The sequence below is a fragment of the Erinaceus europaeus genome, chromosome 2 (genome assembly GCF_950295315.1).
Source record: "Erinaceus europaeus chromosome 2, mEriEur2.1, whole genome shotgun sequence".
Taxonomy (NCBI): domain Eukaryota; kingdom Metazoa; phylum Chordata; class Mammalia; order Eulipotyphla; family Erinaceidae; genus Erinaceus; species Erinaceus europaeus.
This window is the reverse complement of record NC_080163.1, coordinates 24,794,007-24,803,473: the sequence shown is the minus strand read 5'-3', so window position 1 is coordinate 24,803,473 and position 9,467 is coordinate 24,794,007.

The window sequence follows — 9,467 nt, the reverse complement described above, 5'->3', positions numbered from 1 at the left end:
AAAGGGGGAGAAAGAAAAAGATATATACCTACTACACTGTTCCACTATGCATGAAGCTTCCCGCTGCCTGCAGGTGAGGACCTGGGGCTTGAGTCTTGTTTTATTGCATGTTAATGTGTAAGTCACTGCCCAGCCCCTATAAGATTCTTTTTTTTTAATTTTTTTATTTATAAAAAGGAAACAATGACAAAACCATAGGATAAGAGGGGTACAACTTCTCACAATTCCTACCACCAGAACTCTGTATCCCATCCCCTCCCCTGATAACTTTCCTATTCTTTAACCCTCTGGGAGTATGGACCCAAGATCATTGTGGGATGCAGAAGGTTGAAGGTCTGTCTGCTGTTAATTGCTTCCCCACTGAACATTGTTGACAGGTCGATCCATACTCCCAGCCTGTCTCTCTCTTTTCTTAGTGGGGAAGGGCTCTGGAGAAGTGGAGCTCCAGGACATATTGGTGGGGTTGTATGTCCAGAGAAGTGTGGCTGGCATCATGCTAGCACCTGGAACCTGGTGGTTGAAAACATACAAAGCCAAACAAATTGTTGACCAATCATGGGCCTAAGGGCTGGAATAGTGCAGATGAAGAGTTGGGGGGCCCTCAATTTTGTAGATAGCTAGTAGGCATATTTTAGTTATATTCTAAAGGGCCTGTGGATATACTTTTTTTTTTCCCCTGAGCCTGAAATCTGATATGCAGGTGGATCCAAGTTATTGTCTAGGGAGATGATGTCATGGCTGAAAAAAGGACCAGAAAGCTGGATCAGGGAAGAGAGTAGCTCCCAAATATGGGAAAGAGGTATAAATATTGTTGACTATAAACCCCATTGATTTGATGTGATCTGGGGCCCATAATTAGCTTAGGAGACTATGTAACCTCTGCATCCCTCTAGATCTGAGCTCACATTCTATGGTCATGAGTAGGAACATTCCATGCTGCCCCAATATCGACCCATCTTCCTCAGGTGTAGCATAGAGTATGTTGTCCATCCTCCCTTATGTGGATGGAACATTCTCTACCATTGTTGATCCAAGTTGAGGGCCACAAAGGGGTCTATTTTGTTGTTCCTGATAGAAATGACTGGTAACAATGGAGAGAGGGATTTACTCAAGGTCTAGCTAGGTCCATCAAGTCTGTCTGGGAATCTCAGGACTCCCCAATTAGGGCCCCAGCTGATAGGGTGGCCTGATAGTGAGTAAAGAGTCATCCTTAAAGTATGCCAGTCTCTTGACCTTATTCAGCTTTTGTGGTCCTTGCTTTGACAAGGTTAGCTTTGGAGTAATTGAGAGAACTGTAATAGGAAGTAGGTGAGGGAGTTATCTAAGTCTAAGTAGACACTGTTTCATTATGAACTTGATACTGACTCACTACAGACTATTGTGTATTTTTGCTTTCAGGTATATATTTTGCCCTAATTTATGGATACATATGAACATATTCTCTATCTTATGGGACCTGGTCTATATCTAGGTTTTGGGACTTTGTTAGAAAGTGAACCTCCTGGAATGGAGTTAGAGAATATCATGAAAGGGAAGGTCTCACCCGAGTAATGAGGGTGAAGAGTTGGCATTCCATGCCTGATGTATCTGGACACAGTCTGAAGTGAAGCATGCTGAGATGGTACTCCTTGCATTGATTAGGTTGGGATCGGCAGATGCAATATCATTTGGTATGACTTGAGAGAAGCATGCAGGAAAGTGAGACCCACCCCTGTAAGATTCTTTAGTTGGGTTGCTAACAAGGCAAATATTCATGGGTATATAAACTTTATGCCAGTTACAATCACTCTAGCTTTGTTTTAAGGTTCTTTGGTTTCTTTCTGGTGATAGGAATATATATTAAGCTTGATTTAATTAAGAGGAATTTTTTAAATAATTATTTATTCCCTTTTGTTGCCCTTGTTTTATTGTTGTAGTTGCTGTTGTTACTGATGTTGCTGTTGTTGAATAGGACAGAGACAGATTGAGAGAGAATGGGAAGATAGAGAGGGGGAGAGAAAGATAAACACCTGCAGACCTGCTTAACCGCTTGTGAAGTGACTCCCCTGCAAGTGGGAAGCCAGGAGCTGGAACCAAGGTCCTTACGCCAGTCCTTGCACTTTGTGCCACCTGCACTTAACCCACTGCACTACCGCCTGACTCCCAATTAAGAGGAATTTATTAGGCTTGCATGACCAAAACTAAGATGGGCAAAGACTTAGTTTTCTTCTAGGGAAGATGAGACCAGAAAACCAAACACCATTAAGACTACTTTCTCAACTTTTTTTTCTGATTGTTTGTGCATCTGTTTTACTCTCTGGTTTAGCTTCTCTGCAAGGATAGAAGTTTTGTTGCTTGCAAATCTGAAGACATGTCAACACAGTGTGTTGATCTGAATGAAATGGCATTAACCTATATGTCAAGGTCGAAAGACCTAGGGATACCATTTCCTAGATTAGACTAGTGCCAATTCCAGGATCAGTCATTGCAGGTGCCATGACAGGTCCAGACTGAATCAATTGCTCCTCCTTATTCAATTACTAAAGTCAAAGATACCGAGTAAGAGAATAGCTGCTTCCATCCAAATCATGACTTGCATTTTAGCTAAATATGTATGTATGTGTGGGAATAGCAAGGTGAGTCCACAAAGTTACAATGGATATTGTCGAAGAGAGGATTACTGAGAGTCAACAAACCACCCTATTTAAATTCAGGGGAAAAAAAGAATGTTGATAAAATCAATTATCTATCTCATCTAACTCAAAACCTTTCCTCAAAATGCTCACCTATTGGATTTCTGTTAAGAGAATCCTAAGTGCTCTGTATCTTTAAGAGCTGACTCTCCCCTTCCTTCCCAGAAAGAAATAATACCACTCCCTTCTCCCTTTCAGCACTATTTCCCTCACCCACTGGCAAGCCTAAACAGACTGTTTGTTCACTCACCCCCAACCTACCTTATATGTTTTATGATCCCTTACTGAGGCATTTCAGGACTGAGGCTCATTTTTACAAGTGAGAGGAGATTCCAGAGTTCCTTCTTACTTACTGAACCAGTAACCCTGGAGTTAATCCAAGAAAAAGAGAGGAAGCAAGGAAGGAAGGAAGGGAGGAAGGATTGAAGGAAGGAAGGAAGAAAGGAAGAAAGGAAGAAAAGAGAGGGCCAGGCAGTGCCGCACCCAGTTAAGTGCACGGAAGGACCCGGGTTTGAGCCCCTGCTCCCTACCTGCAGTGGAATGCGTCATGACAGATGAAGCAGGTCACCAGGTGTCCATCTTCCCCTCTCCCTCTCAATTTATCTCTGTCCTATTGGAGAAAAAAAAAAAAAAAGCGGCCAGAAGTGGTGGATTTGTAGCTCTGGCACCAAGCCTCAGCAACTAGAGACAAAAAAAGACAGAGAATCTTTTTTTTTTTTTTCCTCCAGGGTTATTGCTGAGTTCGGTGCCTGCACCATGAATCCACCACTCCTGGAGGGCATTTTTCCCCCTTTCGTTGCCCTTGTTGTTGTAGCCTCCTTGTGGTTATTATTATTGCCACTGTTGATGTTGTTCATTGTTGGAAGAACAGAGAGAAATGGAGAGAGGAGGGGAAGACAGAGAGGGGGAGAGAAAGATAGACACCTGCAGATTTGTTTCACTGCCTGTGAAGTGACTCCCCTGCAGGTGGGGAGCTGCGGCTCAAAACGGGATCCTTACACCCACATGCTCTTAACCCACTGAGTCACCGCCCCACCCCGAGAATCATTCTTTTAAGGTTGTACTTCTCTAACTGTTGCCCATCCTCACTGACACCTTTGTGATCACTCTGCCCTGTTGCCTTGCACTATCACTGATGATTCTTCTGGAAGGGGTTCAGTAGGGAAGGAAAATTGCACTCTGTTTTATCTTGATTTATTTATTTATTTTGCCGCCAGGGCTATCACTGGGACACGCTGCCTGCACTGTGAATCTACTGCTCCTGGCAACCATTTCTCCTTTTCTCACCCTTTTGTTTTTACCTGATAGGACAGAGAGAAATTGAGAGAGGATGGGGAGATGGAGCGGAAAAGAGACACCTGCAGCCTTGCTTCACAGTTTCTGGAGCTTCCCCCCTTCCAGGTGGGCACTGGGGGGCTTGAATTTGGGTCCTTGTGCATAGTAATGTGAGTGCTTAACCAGGTGTGCCACCACCCAGTCCCTGCACTCTATTATTATGGGTTGTATCACACTTTTAACATTAATATTTCTTAGAGTTCAATGAGTGGGAAGAGGGAGAATGCCGGGAGCCAGCCCTGGCTAAAGTGATTAAGAGTCCCTGAAGGAAAGGGAGAGTTGGCAATGAAGAAGAAGTGAGAGGCACATCAGCTGCTTCAGGTGCAGGGGAGAGGCGTCTCTGCCCTCTGTCTGCAGAGGTTTATTATTTAAACACTTCTTGCCAGGATATAGCTGACATTATGTAAGATTATTTTCATTAACATCAAGGATACAGATGACATCACATATAATTGTTTTCATTAACATCAGGAATAGCCTTAAACAATATTATTATTATTATTATAGGTATGTTTTCCTTAGAAAGTTCCCTAGGTCTGGGGCAGCCTGTTCTCCCTTTGAAAGTTTCTTGGGTCTGGGGTAGCCTAAATCTGCCCTTGAAAGTTCACTTGGTCTGAAGTAGTTTAAATTTCCCCATTGCAATGACCAATTGTGTTTTGACCATCTCCCTGCTCTGACCTTCTGTATGAATAAACATTTTTCTCTGTAGCTGAATCCAATAGCTTTTCTTCTTAACCCATTCTTGGATGGGTCTAACTAGATCATAGTAGGCTGTCCACCTAAAGAAATCTTGTGCTGTAAAGTAAGCACACACCATGGGGACTCTCTTCTGGTTAACCTTTGCATATATGAAAGTTCACTAACTTTTAGCTAATGAAAGTTGACTTACTTCTACCCATATATCCTAACATTAGCTATTTAACTACACAACCTAATCTCATCATGAATGCCTGTAAGTGGAAGCAGAGGGTTTGTGGGTGAGGGTAAGCAATAGGGTCTCTTTATATTTAGATGGAAACCACAGTCTGCCACTCATGCTACAAGCCACCCATAGTTGTGGTTTTTGGTCTAGCTAATGGAGAAGCTGTAATGGTGACAACTAGTTATTTTTCTGAAAGCCTCCCAATGAGTACAGCAGCTTCAGCTCTTGGGCCATTTTTAGTCTTGTCACACTCACTGCCATAATTGTTGTCACAATGTACTTCCCCAGGGATCTCCTTTTATTGTCCCCAGGTATTATTTGTGCATATCCACTTACAGCCAATGGGTCTTTAAATGATCAATGTAAGGGAAATAGCTTCAGTTCAGTCCAGGACTCCCTGCTTTGCAGTTAACCCCAGCCTGCTGGGGCTGTGCCATACAGCAGGCCTGGATCTCAGGGAATACATACAACTAAACATTAAATGTAGCTCTGGAAGAATGACAGTGGTAATAAGAAGCCTGGGTGAGACGGACACATGACTTAATGACTTACTTTCAATAAATCTCTTCCAGAATTCTCTCCTGCAGTTTCGAGTTCTCTTAATTCAAGGCAAAGAAACATATATACACTGAAGCTAGAGGAAGGGGTGACTGGTACACAGATAGGGCAACTCACAGAAGTTTCTGAACCTGAGTGCAAGAGCATTGGTAACTGGGCTAAATTCGCTTTGCAGATGAGGGATCTAAGGGGATGAGGTCAGAGGAATGGGGTGGAAAATATGCACACGGGGACTTCTTCACTAATTTAGGCAACCTGTTCTTGAGAAAATGACCTACCCAAGGCAAAATTTTCTCCCAGGCCCAGCATGACCAAGGAGTTGTCTTTTAGTCCACAGGGAGTTGCCTGTTATCGAGTTTGAGAAGGTTTATTAGGAACTAGGGCACAAATAGTTGCAATCCTGGTCCCACCCACCTACAATTTTCTCAGGGGAATACTTCTGACTATTAGCAATGTGGAAAATTATTACATATTCTCTTTGTCTCTCTCCTCAAGGATTTCACAACTTAACTACAGGGGCTCCTATGAGATTCTTTCTCCCTCAGTAATCAACAAGAGGTCCGTGTGAGTGCTTTAACCTCAAATGCTGGTCACATTTGAACCTGTTAGGAAAAATTCTAAAAGTTGCATGTCACCATACCAGAATACTTTTGTTCTTCACCCAAAACCAATGCTTCCTTCTTGATTCCAATGCAATTAGTTGACTGTCATCAATAGTGTTTACTCCACTGATGTAACTAAAGTAATGAAAACATCTTTAGTATCACCACATATCTAGTTAGTACTCAAATTTTGCCAACTGCCTCAAAGTAGTTTCCTCCCCTGCCTCCATGTGGTTTACAAGTTCCACACACTGAATTTAAGTTTTCTTAAAAATTATTATTACAAGATAGCCCTTTTAATAATTTTTTTTTTTTTTTTTTTTTACTGGGGTGATTAATGGTTAGTAGTCAACAGTAAATACAGTTGTTGGTACATGTGTAAAAATTTTCCAGTTTTATTTTTTTAACATTTTTTCCTTTATTGAGGGGTTAATGTTTTACAGTCACCAGTAAATACAATAGTTTGTACATGCATAACATTTCTCAGTTACCCATATAACAATACAACCCCCACTAGGTCCCCTGTCATCCTTTTCCAGTTTTATTTTTTAATAGCTTATGTTATTGAGAGAGATACAGAGAGAAAGACCAAAACACTGCTCAATTGTGGCTTATGGTGGTGCTGGGGATTGAACCTGGGACCTCAGATCCTCAGGCATGCAAGTCTTTTGCATCACCATTATGCTATCTCCCCAGCCATAAATGTAGTGTTTATATGCTTCAAAACTTTAAAAAGCATATGTGTACTATATGTATTATATATATATACATGTACATATATATGTAAATGTACTTGCTATCAACATATGTATTTAGAATAGATTTTTTTTAGTTGATTACTTATTGTCTTATAGTGTTCCACAGTCTGTTTTACAGAAATTTTGTCCTGGTGGTAGCATGTAATACATTTATTTCTTATATTTGCTATAACAAGTCTGACTTTTTAGAAGGAATTATGTTAAGTGACTAAATAAGAAAGACAAAGATGATTATGGGATGATCCCACTCATAAACAGAAGTTGAGAAAGAAAAACAGAAAGGGAAACACAAAGCAAGATCTGAATTTGGAGTAGGGCACTAAGTAAAAATCTCTGGGTGGAGAGTGAGGAGAGATGTTCAGCTTCATGGTGGGGGGTATAGGGACACAGTCCTTTGGTGGTGGGAATGGTGTTGATGTACACTCCTATTAACCTGTAGTCTCACAAATCACTATTTAATTAATATGAGGGGGGAAAACTGATTGAATGTCTCAAACCTTTTAATGCACAGACCATAGGCTGAGTATATATTCCTTCAATCTAAGCACTTAAGACTTCATAAAAAAAAAAGAAAAGAAAAAAAAAAGAAAGAAAGAAAAGAAAGTCTGACTGGGAAACTTAAGCAATGTTTGACTTAGGGGACAGATTAATTTGTTAAATGGTAGTGTGTTCTTCATAACGAGTGCATGTGAGAAATCCCAGGTGTCTCTGACTATCCTTTCATGGTGTTAAGAGGTCATTGGTGTACTGCACCAAAGTAAAAGACTCTGGGGCGGGGAGGGTTCAGGTCCTGGAACATGATGGCAGAGGAGGACCTAGTGGGAGTTGAATTGTTGTGTGGAAAACTGGGAAATGTCATGCATGTACAAACTACTGTATTTTACTGTTGACTGTAGGCCATTAATCCCCCAATAAAGAAATCAAAAGATCATGCTTGAGGCTCACAAGTCCCAGGTTCAATCCCCAACACTACCATAAGTTGAGCAGTGCTCTGATAAAAAAAATAAAACAGGGAGATGGGCAATGGTGCACCCCATGGAGTGCACATGTTTCAATATACAAAGACTCAGGTTCAAGCCTCTAGTCCCCACCTGCTGTGGCACCTCTCTTTTCCTCTCTCCTTCTCTCTCAATTTCTTTTTTCTTTTTAAAAATTTTGTCCCTTTTGTTGCCCTTGCTGTTTATCATCATTGTTGTTATTGCTGTCATTTTTGTTGGATAGGACAGAGAAAAACAGAAAGAGGAGGGGCAGACAGAGAGGGGGAGAGAAAGACAGACACCTGCAGACCTGCTTCACCGCCTGTGAAGGTTCCCCTGCAGGTGGGGAGCCAGGAGCTCCAACTGGGATCCTGATGTAAGTCAGTGCGCTTTCCACCGCATGCACTTAACCCGCTGCGCCATGGCCTGGCTCCCTCTCAATTTCTCTGTCTCAAACCAAATAAATACATAAATGAAGTTTAAAATGATAATGAAATGAAATCAGTGAATTGTAAGATTTAAACACTATAAAACTTCCTACTTATTTTTCACTTACTCATTTTAGCAGCCATTAATAATCACTGAAGAGACATTAAAAATTGTGCAAGATGTAGTATCAAATGACCAGTTAGTGATTTTTTTTTTTTTTAAAGAACTAATAGTACTCCTTAGTGGCATATGCTTTCTCCTTTGAACTAAACTACTTGTTTCTTTCACTGATGTATTTTTCCAAGTTATTTGATTCTTTCAGTGATGATTCAATTAAATAACCTGAAACTTGATAACTGACCTTTTGATTACACCTTTCAGTAACAGGAGATAGTTTTGGAACCTTATAAAAGACATTCAAGGTACTTTGCTCTTTTAAGAAAAATCCAAAATGTTGTTTTTGTCTTATGCGTGTGTGTTTTCCCTCATTATTGTTGAGTGTAGCTTTAACCTTGCATAAATGATCTGTTGATTTGAAATATCATGGGAAAACTGTGACCTAGAACATTTTCAAAGAAGTTTGCTACTGGATATAAAAGAAAGCTGAGGACACTTGGCAAGGTAGTTAGATCATACTGTAGGCCTCTTCACGTGTAGTCAGTTTTCTCCTTTAGATGTTTCAGTTTGGTTTCTCAATTTCCTGTAAATTTCAAGAAGTCTGTCAAGACTTTTAATCTGGATCCAATTCCCTACTTCCTGGGTTTTGTGTCTTATCATTTTTGTGCATTTTATGTTTTGGTAAACTAAACTTTTAGATCATTTGGTCTCTCAGGGTAAAGAGTCTGTCCTCTGGACATAAAGGGAATTAATTAACCTGTCCATCATTTTAAGTGTTTCTTTTTCATAGAGTCACATAAATGCCACATTACTTATGCTCTCTTGTTAGACCTGTTGTAGGCAGATATGGATTTTGGCTCACAGTATTGTGTGTGTGTGTGTGTATTAAATAGGGTCTTATACCATTCTGCAGTCCAGGCTTTTTTTTTTTTTTCCTTTTAGTTTTAACCAGAGCACTGTTCCACTCTGACTTTTAGGGTGCTAGTGGGAATTGGACCTGGGACCTGAGAACCTCAAGCATGAAAATGTTTTGCATAACACACACATATATTATGTGGGGCACTGACCTTGGGACTTTATGTACAAAATGGTTACTT